Here is a 10,822-nt window from a genome sequence, read left to right on the forward strand (position 1 = left end):
AGAGTACATGGTGGGGGTAAGGTATGGGAAGACTGGAAAGGTAGGAGGAGGCAGATTATGAAGGACTTTGAATGCCAAACATTTTATATTTGATACTGAAGGCGATAGGGAGTCTCTGGGGTATATTGAGTAAGGGAGTGATATGACTAGACCTGTGCTTTAGGGAAATCCCTTTAGTGTCTGGAGGATGCACTGGAGTGGGGAGAGACTTGAGGCATGCAGACCCCCCAGCAGCTACTGCAATGGTGCAGGAGTGAGGGGGTGAGGATCTGCACCAAAGGGGTGGCAACATCAGAAGAGAGAAGGGAGTATTGGAGAGGTGCTGTAGAAATGGGATGGACAGGCAGTGTGAGAGACAGTGGGGAGCCCAGGATGACTCCTAGTCAACCTTGTAGATACAGAGAAGTCCCAGGTACAGTCCCCGCCTGCCAGGAGTTCACAGGAAAGGCAGAGGAACCAGATGCACACACAGGACCCCCTTCTCCCACTGCTGAATTCTTCCCCAAACTTCCATTTTGAGGACAGGTTCGGTCATCCTTCATTCCTTTCCCAGTTGCTTTTGGTTCTGCAGGTTTCAGCACCTTCACTCCTGCGTGGGTATCTTTCCCTCTCCCCCCTGTCCCACTTTTTAGCTCCCTTCTATCAGTCACCCTTTCAGGACCGGAATCCCCTGAATAGAATGTAAGATCCTTGAAGGCAGGGACCGAATGACTTTTGTTTTTGTGTTCCCTATGTCCAGGGTAGGGCTTGACATACAGTAGATACTTAAATCCTTGTGAATTGATTGGTTGAGAATATGAGTAAAGAGTACCTGGAGGATGGGATTTCCATTTCGAGACCTCTGTTTCAAATACATGAACCACAGGCTCTTGGCCAGGAATAGAATGTGTCTGATAAAGGGCCTAGGAGATTAGCAGATCTGCTCCACATGCTGTGGCTGAAGAATGGAGGGGGAGGAAAGAGACTGCCCAATAGCAGCTGCTGCATCAGTTACTGTAGAGCAATTATAGAGTAGAAGGTAAGGCATAGGGATGAGGAAGGAAGGGTGCCTCATAACTCACAAGAGGTAACATTTGGGAAGAGGGATGGTAGCACAACTCATGAAGCCAAATAGCCAATGCCCAGAGTATGGGTGATAAACCAAGCAAGTTCAAGTCCTTAATGCCAGATGGGAAATGAGTGTTGTCAAAGTTTGACACACAACTGGATACAACAATGGAAGGGGTAGCATTGATCAAAGGGAGTAAATTTGATAAAAATGGATGAATTCATGAAAACAGGCCCCAAATGACAGCCTAGGGTACTGGGATTATTCTATCTTTCCTCCCCAGCCCAGAGCCTCCTTCTGACCTGCCGATTTCTATGGAGGGGACCCCCATCCCTCCATAGCCTTGGAGTCCTTCTCTCCCTTTCCTTCCTCTCACCCCATGTAGCCAACCAGCTGCTGAATCTCATTGATTCTGCCTTCACAACCTCTCCGCTCAGGCCCTTCCTCTTCATCCATGTAGCTGCCACCTTCTCACTTCTTACTGGATGTTGTACCAGCCTCTCTGAATGAGCCTCTTCCCTTTCCAATCCATTATCCACAAAGCTAACAATGTACACTTGTTGTAGCTCAGGTCTGACCATATGACCCTTGCCCAAGAAGGTCCTGAGGCTCCTTCCCCATTTGCCACGGAAACATAAACTCCTATGTTTCCTGCTTCAATTCCTTCACAATCTGGATCCATTTCATTTTTCCAAACTGATTTCACAATTCCCCTCTTTAGGTCTGTTGTTTTCTAGGACAACCAGCCCACTCTTTGTTTACCATATGTGACATTCCGTCTTTGCTCAGGCTGTCCCCACTGCCCAGAACCTTTTCTCCCCACACCTTTGAGAACTCAAACACTGTCTCCTACATAGGTCTTTTTCAGACCTCATCTCAAAATTGCTTCGTATTTACTTTGTATATATAAGCATTCCCTCAGACATCTTGCCCCCAATGTGCATTGGCATTGATGTGGTGGGTCCCCAGAGGGGCAGCAGCTACATTAGGTCCTAGGAATTAGTAACCCTGTGGATGACTATTCCTAACACTCAAGAGTCCAAACAACAGTGTGCTTCTTATGAATAATCAGCTGGTAAACTCAATTAGCTAGCAGGAAAGACATTACCCAAATAGACTAGCAAACACGATAGTTACAAAGCATTTCCTCAAAAGTCTGTAGAGAGAAAGGTGGGCACAAAGTATGGCATTAGCAAGGCACATGTGTAGGGAACATGTGGCCAGATTCTGGGTGCAGTGCCTCTTCTTTCCCTGGAGAGTCCTTATGGAGTTTAATTCTGGGCGTGCTGGTCTGGCTCCTCACAAGGTGCAGTATCTGTGCTAAAACAGTTGTTTGCTGACCTCTCTGGGCTCTTTCCTCAATGGACAGCAGCAATCTCTGCCACCTCAGGATTGTGCTTTTTTTCCCCCAGCTGGGTCTTATGGAATTCTTTTTAACTGTAGCGCTGCCATACTCTTTCAAGAAGGGCAGACAATGGGCACCCTGAGCCTAGAGTGGGCAGCAGCCTTTCAGCTCCCAGTGGGCCACAGCTCTGAGATTTGGAACCTGGAGAAAGGACTGATAGTTATTTGTTGTTGCTCAGTCATTTCAGTCATGTTCAACTTTTCACTGTCTTGGCAGTGTTGTAATGAGATCTATAATTTCCATATTAATGGATATGATGTGTGTAATGATTATACTATTTAGATTTGTTGGAACTTCCCTACTTTCCAGGGGACCCTGACTTGGAATCTGAGATTGCTACTGACATGCTGCAGCCGAAAGTGATCAATCAAATCGCCTGACGTGCTAACAATCCCCACACTTGTAACCACCAAATGAATGGAATCAGGTGCCTCTTTCCTGTTCCCACCAAACTGTTTTACTAACCCAGCTAGCAGCTCCTGTGGGGGCGTAAGATCCCCCCCACAGCCAGCACCCAGGAGGCTGCCGGGACGCCGGGAAAACACAGGTTCTTTTTATCTGCTTAAACAAGGAAAGCACGGTGAAGGGGTTGACCAGCTTACTTTAATCCAGCATTCAGTTAGCATACAGACAACATTCATTTAGTTCAGGGGAAAAACGCCAGCATTCAGTTAGCATTCAGTTAGTTCAGGGAAGCAAAGAGACAAGCATCAAGAGATATACCAAATACAGATTCATTCACGTACTTCAGGGGAAAAAAACAGCACCCTGAGGTTCAGAACATTCATTTAGTTCGGGGGAAAACAAACCAGCACCCCGAACCTCAAAACCAAAATACATACAAATTACAAATATCAACAGACAAACCCAACACAATTCATAGTTACCAACATCTGGGCTCGGCCCGAGAGCAAGGGCTGGCCCAGAGTCACACTCCCCACTGCTCCCACACCAACCAGAAAAGGAAAGAGAGCTCTTCAAGCTGTCCTCTCCCCTCTTATAGAGTTTTTGACATCACCAAGTGCCGCCTGAATGACCAGGGCCAATTGGTTGATTGAATTGATTGAATTGGCCCCTCCCCCTAGCATAGCCTAGGTTAACACCCAACAGGGCTCTGGAGTTAACACCTCCTGTCAGCCAGCCCCATGACTCATCACACAGGAAGTTCTCTGTTCCCAGGTATGGCCCAGTGAGGCTCAATGAGGTAAGCTGAGTCACTCAAAGAAAACAAAGGCCATTCTGGTTACACAAACTAACTCTGGTTCTGTACCCCACTGAACAATTGCAAGGCTCAACAACCGTAATGACTTGGAGACTGTTCACACAAGACCCAAGAATTGCATTGTGGTGCAGCCATTTGCGGTTTTCATGCTTAAAAACCCTACCCCTGCCATGAGCAGGTGAGCTTCCCTTCTTAGAAAGGTGGACTTTACTTGCAAGTTGTTTCCCTCCCTTTGAAATTAAATTTCTGTTTGATTCCTGACTCTCCTGTCTCCAGCCTGCTCTGTTCAACTCCAGCTATCCACAGGTTAGAGGTTAGTTTGGTCCAGTTAACAGCAGAGATATTGGAGTAGTTTGCCATTTCCTTCTCCAGCTCATTTTACAGAAAAAGAAACTGAGGCAAACAGAGTGAAGTGACTTGCCCAGGGCACATAGCTAATAAGTATCTGAGGCCAGATTTAAACTCAGGAAGACATCTTCCTGATTGTAGGCCCACCACTCTATCCACTGCACCACCTTGCTGTCCATAGAGTTATAATTTCTCTTGTTTAAGAGTCCTTCCTGGTTCAGAGTTGAATTCCTTCAGTGAGGGATCTCATTCTAATTTATGGTGACCATACTTGTACATTTCTCAGCTTCCTGTCTGAGCTTGTGCAAATAAGAGCCTGCAGACAAAGTAATAAGGCAATCTATGCCTTTTCATGTTCAGTTGAGGTACTCCAAGCCTCAAAACACCTTCCAAGATGCTGTAAAATTGAAAATTGATTTTAATTATATTTTCAAGACTTAGTCAAGCTGGCATGGGTTTAATACTCTCCACACCATGTGAGGACTGCTAGGAGGTGCTATGGTGCACAGAGTGCTGGGCTTGCAGTGGAGAAGACTCATCTTCATGAGTTCAAATCTGGCCTCAGATACTAGCTGGGTGATCCTGGGCAAGTCACTTCACCTTGTTTGCCTCAGTTTCCTCATCTGAAAAATGAGCTGAAAAAGAAAATGGCAAACCACTACAGTATCTTTGCCAAGAAAACCCCAAGTGGGCCAGGAATAGTCAGACAAGACTGAAAAAAAACTACTAAACAACAAAGCCATGTGAGCCTAAACTCCTTACTCACATAACTCCACCCTTCCTCTACATTCCAGAGCACTTTTCCTAAAGGTCAAGCTTTTGTCCTGTAATTACCTCTAGCCTGTAGTCAGGTAGCCTCCAGCAGTTTGAGTCTCAATGCTATTTAGTGTGTATCTCCACTTTGGTTTTGTCCACCTTTGGAACCTCACCCACCACCCACAGGTCAAATTCAAGTTGATTCCATCAAAGCAGATTATAACTGGGGTGCAGACTAATCCTATCACCAGAGGATCACTCTCACGTCCCAAGGAGGAAATAATAAGGAGGAGCTGAGGTAACTTATAGCCCACCTCCTCCTCATTAAAATGGGGGAGGTCCAAATGATATACCCTCAGCCTCATCAGAAGGAAGACATACTCTTAAACAGACACACCAGTCTTCACTGGGGTCATTGAGAGGCAAAAGACCCAATTTGTTGGTCACTGCTAACCCAGCTAATAGACTGATCATACTTGGACCATTGTCTCTCAGTTCACCTTAATTTTCAAACATGACAATGTGGAATAATCACAACCATAACAGTGACAGCATTTATTTAGCACTTAGTGTACCAGGCATGTTACAATTATCATCTTATTTGATCCTCACAAAGTGAATGCAAAGACAGTGACTTGACCAAGGTCACACAGCTAGTGTGTGAAGCCCCATTAAAACTCAGGTCTTCCTAATTCTCCTTTGGCTGTACTTCATTTACATCTGAAAGGGTCTCACCTCTTTTTTTTTTTTTACCCTTTGAGACCTTCTTTACTCAAGCCTTACATATAAACCATACCTTTGCATATGTATTTCCACATTCACCTATCTGTGGTCTCCCCCCAGAGCAAGGATGTGCCTTTACATCCAGCCCAACAATTAGTAGGAGATTAATAAATCCTCGTTAAGTTAAATCTTTGAAGAAATGGTGCCACCAAGGAGGTGAAGCAGAATTGGAGAGATGCGAGTGCATTTCTATTCCAGAAAGGGTAGGGCGAATTCTTTAGGCTCCTGGCTGCTGAGCTCAATGTCGATCCCTGACAAAAATCTCAAATTAAAGAGGTAGTTTGTTGGTAGCCCTTAGAACAGGGAGAGTTGGTTGCTGTGAGCCAGCAGGAGCTCATTAAGAACAAGCCATGCCAGACTAACCTCGTTTCCCTTTTTGCTTTTTTGACAGGATTAATAGACAGATAGATTAGGGGGAGAGGGAGAGCAAGAGCAGAAATGCTATGAAACTCAGTGCCTGGATTTCAGCAAGACTTAGAAAAAGTCTCTTGTATTGTATCCGGTGACACCAGCCTCCCAGCTGTCCCACCAACAAGACCCTCCATCTCTGGGCTCTGGCCATTCTCTCTGGCCATCTCCCATGCCAGGGACACCCTCCCTCCTCCGCTCTGACCACTGAGCTCCCTGGCTTCCTTTAAAATCCCACCTTCAACAGGAAGCCTTCCCTGGCCTCTCTTTAGTCCAATGCCTTCCTGCTGTTAATTATCTCCTACTTATCCTGCATATGGCTTCTCTTTGTTGTTTAGTAATTTTTCAGTCATGTCCAACTCTTTATGACCCCTTTTGGGGTTTTCTTGGCAAAGATATTGGGGTAGTTCACCTTTTCCTTCTCCAGCTCTCTTGTTTTGCAGAGAAGGAAACTGAGGCCCCAAGTGGCAAAGCTAGGTTCAGAACCCAGAGCCTCCAAATCCAGGCTCCTTCCAGTATACTCATACTGGATGTCACTCGGGGATGAGGCACGGGCAGTGTTGTGTCCCCAGGATCTTTGAGCCCTTGGCTCACCCAGCATCGAGCCAGGCTTCCAAAAGCAGCTTGAAACAGGTCGTGGCATTTGCTACAGATGGACGTTTTCAGCAAAATCAGTCCTTAGTTTGAAAAAACACCAAGAAGGATCTTGTCATTGAGTAAAAGCAGCAGCCGGGGGGAAATGGAAAGACCACTGGACTTGGAGGAAGGAGAGAGCTATCCAAGCTTACACTCTGCCCTCCCAAGACCCTGAGCAAGTAGTTAATAACCCCTGACCCTAGTAAGTGGCTGAGTATTGAAGTTGGTAGAGCATTGGTCCTGGAGGCAGGAAAACCTGGGTTCAAATCCAGCATCAGACATTTACTATCTGTGTGACCTTGGACAAGTCATTTAACTGCTGCCTGCCTCAGTTTCCATGTCTGTAAGATGGGGATGATAATGGTAAAGTACCTATCTCCCAGGGTTGTTGTGAGGATCAAGTAAAATAATATTTGTGATCCCTTTTAGGGGTTTTCTTGGCAAAGATCCTGGGGTGGTTTTGCCATTTCTTTTTCCAGCTCATTTTACAGATGAGAAAACTGAGGCAAAAGAGATGAAGTGACTTGCCCAGGATCACACAGCAGCTAAGTGTCTGAGGCTGGATTTGAATTTCAGTCTTCCTTACTCCAGGACCAGTGCTCTATCCACTGTGCCACCTAGCTGTCCCACACCCAGCACACAGTAGGCATTTTAAAAATGATTGTTTCATTCCTTCTAGCAAACAAGCACTGTGAGGGTGGGGGCTGCTTCATTTTAATCCTTGTATCCCCAGGGTCTCTGGGATCTGGGCAGTTGATTGTTTTTTATACATATATGTATATGTATACACACACACACATATATAACAGAACTTCACTGGTGTCAGAATCTCCTTGCCTGGGACCCTGAGAGGTTGGTGCCCAGTGCAGGTCACTCAGTTAGGACATGTCTGAGGTGGAATTGGAATCCAGGTTTCTGGGCAAGTGATGATGTTTTTGTAGCTTTGCCATCTTAATTAATGCCTTTGCTAAGAGCCAATATGTACTCTGGCTGAATGTTGACAGGAAACACACTGATGGGGACCCATGAGTAATAGGAGTAGAATCCCAGATGGGGTCACCCTCTGAAGGCACAACTTACAAATACCAGTGCAGATTTGGGGAGCAGCAAAGAGGGGGTGCTATGCACATAAGGAGTGACCTATTTTAGGTACTCTTTGCAGAATACAGTGCTCTGAAAGCAGACCCTGGGGACCTGAATAATCAATGTCTATGGACTGTGAGAACCAATCTTGTTACAGCCTTCCCTCATCACCAAAGGCTCTAGATATGGAGACCTCTGAGGCATCCTAGTTCACCCACCCTCATTTTACCGAGGAGAAAAGTGATGACCAGGGTGGTCACAAAGGTAGTAAGCCTGACTAGATCATATCTGGCTCCAGGGTTCTGCCCGCTGTACCAGACTGCCCCCTCTCCTTGTCGTTTCTATGTCCATCAACCTCCCCTCCCCCCAACTGAGGACATTCTGCTTGCCACTTGCCCTGGGGGTGGTTTTTGGCATTTGTCCCAGGTCCTGAAGAACCCAGTAGTTAACTGCTCCTATTAGAAGTCCTATTACTTCTGGCCATCTGTTTCTTTTCAACACCACTTCTCTCTTTGTAATTTCCCTCCAAAATGGTGTCCAGTGGGTTTGACTGAGGAAGAGATAGACTATGAGTATGTGTGTGTGTAAACATGTGAGTGTGTATGTGTGAGTATGAAAGCATGTGTGCACACATGAGTGTGTGTGAGGGTGGCCAGCCCCTCCTCCCTTGGCTGTGCCCTGCTTTACTGTGTTTCTGCCTTGACAGGGAAGCATGATTTTTGTTCTGAGGATATCAGGGTGGTACTGGTTTCGTTCCAGTTCAATGTTTTTGAAAATTGGACAGACTCAGATCTGGCTTAAATGCAGCTGCTCGTTTGGGGCTAGGGTTCCCAGTGACTTTGTGGGTGCATCTCTGGCAGCATCAGAGAAGTGTCTGCCGATGAGGCCACTTCTTTTGTGTACCCCAGAAAAAGAAGTTGCAGATTTCCCTAGATTCAAGGGCTGACAAAGCATTTCCTTCATAGCTGCCTTGAGAGGTGGGTCCTCCAAACCCCCATTCCACAGAGGAACAGACTGAGACTCCAAGGGTTGAAGTGCTTTGCCCTAGGTCAAGGAATGAGCCAGTGACAGCAGCCTGGCACCGTGGAGCCAAGGCTGGAGCTGGGGCCAGAGTGGGCCTGGCTTCAAACTTCCTGACGATGGATCCGGTTGCTTCAAAGTGGATCCAACAATCTTGGGAGGCATCCTCCTCACTGGAGGCCCCTCCGGACTCAGAGCAGAGCTCTAAATCAGGGAGTGGGGTTGAGATTTTGGCTCCAGGTGCTGACATGTGGGGGTCATCTTCCTTTTGAGGGGCACTTGCTTTCTCTCTCCACAGTGCTCCAGAGCCCACTGTCCCCAGGCCTCACAATCTGCGTTGTGGAGTGTCTTAGTTCATGGTCCAGTCCACTCTCCAGAGTCCTACCATCATGGTGTCCCTCTCCCAGGGATGCCTTTCTCCCTGTCTGGGCCATTAGGTGGAGCAGAGGTTTGCACACTGGGCCAGGCATTAGGAAGACCCAAGTTCAAACTCAGCCTCAAACACTTACTAGCTGTATGACCCTGGGCAAGTCACTTAACCTCTGCTAGTCTCAGCTTCCTGGTCTGTAAAACAGGGATAAAAACAGCCCTTTCCTCCAGGGGTTGCTTCGAGTCTCAAATGAGATACTATTCGTGAAGTGCTTGGCACAGTGCCTGGGGCACAGTAGATGCTGTATAAATGCTGATTCCCTCCCTTTCTTCCTTCCCCAAAGGGGTACAGACCACCCTGCCTGGGAGATGCCTCACCTCTTCTGGCACGACTGTACGCACCATCAGATGCAGAAGGGTTAAGTGACTTGCCCAACGTCTCATAAGTAGAATGAAAATAAAGTGAAAATAAATACGTTAGAGGCAGAATTTAAACAGAGGGCTTGTCTCTCTCCTGCCCCTCCCCCACAGCCATCCCATCTATTTTTAAACGACAGGATTATCTCTTCTTCAAAGTTAGATAATTCATCCAGTGCTTATAAAATCAGGGGACTGGATGATAACTAATTTCCAAAATGCTTTACAAATATTACCTCATTTTTTTTAACCCTCACAACAACCCTCAGGGGTAGGAACTATCATTGTCCCCTAGAACACTGAGGCTAGCAGAGATTAAGTGACTTGCCCAGGGTCATGCAGCCAGTAAATGCCTGAGGTCTAATCTGAACGCAGGGCTCTTCCAGTTCTAATTACTACCTGTCAGACCTAGGGCAAGTCCCTTAAACTCTAAGCCTCCCGATATTCTTATCTCTAAAATGAGAACATTGGGTTCAGAGGCAGAAAACCTGGGGCCAACACCTCCCCCCACCCCCACCTCATCCCCCACTTACTTCCCCTCATGACCTGAGACAAAGCAGTTCCATCTCAGGCCTCTGATCTCCGGCTCCAAAACCGACACTCTTGTCAGGCCCAGACTAGTTTGAAGCCCAGCTCCTGCCCTTGACGCTTCTGGGATGTTTTCTCAGAAGGATGTTTAGAAGAGACTTTGAAGCTGGCCTCCCCAGAATCAGTAACTGAACAGTTCCTCTGGCACTGGAGGGTCTGGGGGCACTGTCCTGACCAACAGGGGAACAGTCAGGGTTAAGGGCTTGAAGAGAGGAAATAAAAACTGCACCTTCCTCCCAGGACTCTAGAGAATCCTGTCCTCAAATGAGATGATCTATGTAGAAAACACAGTAGGCACTCAATAAATGCTTCCTTCCTTCAAAGTCTGAGTGAGGGAGGGAGGAGGGAATCATGTAAATTTAGAGCTGGAAACAGCCTTAGAATCTGCTGAGTCCACACCCCCTTGAGGCCCAGAGAAAAGGGGAGAACAGGCTGTTGAGTCTGATCAATTGAGTTCCCCCAAATCAACCTCCCTTTGGGGAAACTTTGGGCAAGTCCTTTTCTTTCCCTGAGCCTCAGTTTCTCTTTTTGTTAGAAGGTCACCCTTGGTTCACTATGTGGAAAATATTATACTATTTTATATCATTTTTAATTTCAACCAGACCCAGAGCCTGAATTAATGAGTAACTGGATGAAGATCCACGACCTGGGCTTCTTTGTTCTCTAAAAGTTTGCTCAGGAAATACCCTTACCACTGTCAACAAGGCCAGATTAGACTGACCTAAGGACATTCTTTCCT

The sequence above is a fragment of the Trichosurus vulpecula genome, chromosome 7, assembly GCF_011100635.1.
Source record: "Trichosurus vulpecula isolate mTriVul1 chromosome 7, mTriVul1.pri, whole genome shotgun sequence".
Taxonomy (NCBI): domain Eukaryota; kingdom Metazoa; phylum Chordata; class Mammalia; order Diprotodontia; family Phalangeridae; genus Trichosurus; species Trichosurus vulpecula.